At 45.4% G+C, this 4,198-nt stretch overlaps 1 pseudogene; it reads right to left on the reverse strand.

Moving 5' to 3' along the window:
• Nucleotides 1-430: 430 nt before the first annotated feature.
• Nucleotides 431-1,983, reverse strand: LOC146802454 (poly(rC)-binding protein 2 pseudogene; annotated as a pseudogene).
• Between the last annotated feature and the right edge of the window lie 2,215 nt (nucleotides 1,984-4,198).

Here is a 4,198-nt window from a genome sequence, read left to right on the forward strand (position 1 = left end):
CTTTTCAGACCACACAAATGGCACATCTTTCTTAACCATTCACAAATCTCAGATAGTATTTTACTAGTCCTAAAAAGGACCTCAACGATTCCTTGTCATACAGTCAGATAGCATTTGTTATGGCACTGACCAAATCAGTTTTAAGAAGAACTGCCTCACATGTAATCCGATGACCCAAGTATTCAACTTCTTTGACAAAAAACATGCGCTTACTTTTGCTGACAGTCCTCCCTCTCTTTTCAAGAATCTACAAAACACTCTACAACAATTTATCATGTTCTACACATGTTCTTTTTTTTTTTTTTCAGAGTCCAGTCCATCTTTTTTCTTTCTTTTTTTTTAAAAAAAAATTCCGGACGTTACAGAAGTAAACCGAATTTAAATGCATTAATTCCACCGTTTACATTTCATAACAGAAATATCTTCATGATCAAAAAAAATAACATAACAAAGGGAAAGCCTTATAAAACTAAAACATGGGTCAGCGATTTTAACAGCTGAAAAAAGAAATTAAAACCTCTTAAAAAATTCACGAGTGGATGGGAAGCATAGAAACTGAAATTTACAAACTAGTTAAAACCTGGAATTGCAGACTGCTTGGAAACTACACAGATGGATCATGGGTAAATGAACAGCAGGAAGAGAGCAGAGTTCTGAGAAAGGCCTTGGTGTTCTAACTGCTTCCCATTCCACCAGTCTCTGATGAAAGCCTAACATTGATGAGGTACTGTGCCAGGCTAATGCTGGCAGCAGATCCAGTGATGGTGACTTGGCGCTCAGTAGAAGCTTCCACAGGGTTAGCGATTTTGATTTGCGCCCCCGACATCTGGCGAATCTCATTGATTTTAGAGCCTTGACGCCCAATGATGCAGCCGATTAAGTCATTCGGAATGGTGAGTTCATGAGAAGTGGTTGGAGCAGATGCATCGATGCCACCACTGAATCCGGTGTTGCCCCCACCAAAGAGACATCGAAAAGTGAGACTGTTGCATCGCCAACTGGTGCAGCTTTTGGAGATCTGGCTGTGGAATGGCATACTGTCCTTGAATGGTATGCAACCCATGGAGATCCACAGCATCTAGGGAGACACCGCCTGTGTGGGACCTCCGTCCCTCCCACAGGTCAGTCTCACATGCGTGTCCTCCGGCTTGCCGTGACACCTGACCACCGGCAAAGATCACCGGTGAGCTGGATGGCTTGGGTCGATATGGGATGGTGACACCCTTCGGAGGAGACTCCAGCATAACCACACAGATCTGTTTGACGCACTCTATGATTGAAGCAGGAATGCCAGCAATTGTGATGGCTCTTTCTGTCGAGTTTGGCAGCATGTCCCCCGCTACTTACACTTGTGCTCCAGTGGTCTCTCTGACCTCTTTAATCTTGCAACCTCCTTTCCCAATGAGAGAACCACACTGGCTGGCAGGGACCACGAGCCTCAGAGTGACAGGTGGTTTGCTGGAAGCAGTGCTGTTGGTCATCGCGCTACTGATGTCCTCTTCTAGTTTGTCAATGATCATAGCAAATGCTTTGAAGATGGCATTAGTAGGTCCAGCAAGAGTGATGATCCTTTCTGGGCAGTTTCCTTCCGAGATGTTTATACGAGCTCCGCTCTCCTCTCGCATCTTCTTCACTGACTCCCCTTTCTTTCCAATGATGCTTCCAACTTCCTTGCCATGCATGTGCAGTCGTATGGTGAGAGTGACATTCAAACCGCCTTCAATCATGCTGGTATCCATGGTGTGCTCGGTTCTGTAGAGTCAGGCTTTTCCGTCAGTGTGATCTTTGGTCACGGGATGGAGCAAGACTTAAAGAGCGGGGAGGAGGAGGAAGGGGGCCGCCGCCAGGAGAAGGGTATGGTAGGAGTGGGGCGGGACAGAAAAGACCGGGGACGGGAACGAGGGTTCGGGGGCGGGAAAGGAGAGACAGAGGGAGGCCGGAGCCGTTGGGCCTCGGGGGAAGGGGGCGGCAGGGGGGGAGAGAGAGAGGCGAGGAGCCGGGGGAGGGAAGGGAGAGAGAACCGGGCAGGTGAGGGAGGAATGGCCACGGCGGGAGGGGCTCAAGGGGCACTGCGACTTCTGCTGCTGCCTCTGCTGGTCTGGGACCTGTTCTACACATGTTCTTGCAAAAATCAGGATATTGTACTGGAACATCTGCACCCAACACAGATCCTGGAACAATCGGCCTATTAGCTTTTGAAACATGCTGGCCACTGAGGCCAGCCCAAAATGTAACCTGGAGAACCTGAACATACCAAATGGAGTAACAAAAGCTAATAAATATCATCACTCTTCTTTCAGAACCACCTGATGGTATGCTGATTTGAGATCAATAACTGAAAAATATTTGGCTCCAATGACAGAAGCCAGCAACTCCTGAATTTTTAGCAGAGGATGGCAATCTACCACAATTATTTTAGTTAATAATCTCTGTTCCCATTTTTCTTTAACGCTATAGCTACAGCTTCAATCCACTCTGAACTGTTTATGGGTTCAATAATACCTTCAGGGCAACATATCCAGATGCTGGTTGAGCTTATGATGAACTCCCAAAGGTTCTATATGCACTTTTGGGCCGATTACGATGGAAGTCCGACCCCCATCGTCGGTTTTAATTCCGACAGGCTGATTAGGCATCAAACGGTCAGAATTGAAACTGAAGGGAAATTCCGGCTGGATTCCGATGGGCACAAGGAGCCCATCGGCCAGTCGGAACTGGTTCGTAATCCCAAAGATCGGGCCTTTCCGCCCTTGGAATGGCGATGCACGGTTTCAGGCATGGTTTCCATGCTTGCCTGTCCAACATGGAAACCATGTCAGGAAAGCGCATTTGGGTGCCCCCAGCAGGGCCCCCTTGTGTGTACCGCCTCCGATGGGGGCCAAGGAGATTCCTATGGTGCCTCTCCATTGATCCCTGCACCCTGTGACAGGCACCTAGAGTTGCCTGCCACGGGTGCAGGGTTGAACAGCACCTCCAATTTCTTTATGGGAGCGTGTCTTACGGCTGGTTTATGGCAAAAATGCATGATCCTATAGGGAAATGTAGGAATGCGACCAAACAGTGTTCGGTCGCATCCTAATTAGGTGGTCGGAAAGGCTGACCAGAGGTCGGCCGGTCCCAGGACCCAGACGGTGTCCGCCCGACATCATAATTAGGCTCCTTTTTTTAGATTAATTGAATTGGTGAATCCTCTAACCTGTCTTACTTTATCTGCTGAAACAGCACCATACTTTTCAATTTTAAAACATTAGACCATTTCCCATCAACACAACGTAACATCTATTAAAATAATCAGGGAATCAGTTCCGAGGCACAGCATCACTCCATGTTTTCCCAAATCATGCCAACCAACAATATCCTTACCATTGATATCCACATATATTTTAATTTGTATAATTTATCCCTGAAACTTCAACCTGACCTCAAACTACCCTAAAATGTAAATACCAAAATTGCCAGATGCTTTAGGATTAACGGCTGTCTTATTCAAACTGATATGCTTCCACTTGTCTCTGAAACTAACTTGAAAAGTATAGTAATCGGAGAACCTGACTCAGCCATTATGTCTATGGCAACATCCCCTATATGTACCACACCCAGTGGTGCCTTGAATCTTGCATTGATAGCATATACAGTATAATCATCCTCATTGTCACAAAATGTAAGAACTACCTTTTCTAAGGAATAATTAACTTCTTCCACAGTGTTGACACTTACTCCACCACTAAACTTTGAACTTCTGCAGACACTTTGGAAATGTCCTACTGTGTTACATTTACTACATTTTCTTTTAAGTGCTGAGCACATGGGATTGTTTCTTAGATGTGATTTAGAACCAATTCTGAAGCAGGTAAGATTAGGCCTATTACCATTTGCTTTAATTGATTTCCTCTTCATTTACACAGTACACACCAGCAAGCTTGCCTTTACCTCCTCAGGCCATAAAACTCTTGAAAACAAGATAGATAAATGTCTAACACCTCAGATAGCTTAGGATGTGGACATGCCAAAAGACTTTCTTGAATTTTCTTGGATTCCCAATTAAATGCAAATTGGTCCCTTCTATAAATGTCAACATTCTGCCCAAAGTCACAATTTGCAGCTAGCACCCTTAATGCTGCAACATACTCCTCCGCAAACTATTTTCTTATATAGAAGCTATGGCGTTCAATCCTGACATTTGGATCTTCAATAAACT

Source organism: Triturus cristatus, chromosome 8, assembly GCF_964204655.1.
Source record: "Triturus cristatus chromosome 8, aTriCri1.1, whole genome shotgun sequence".
Lineage (NCBI taxonomy): Eukaryota > Metazoa > Chordata > Amphibia > Caudata > Salamandridae > Triturus > Triturus cristatus.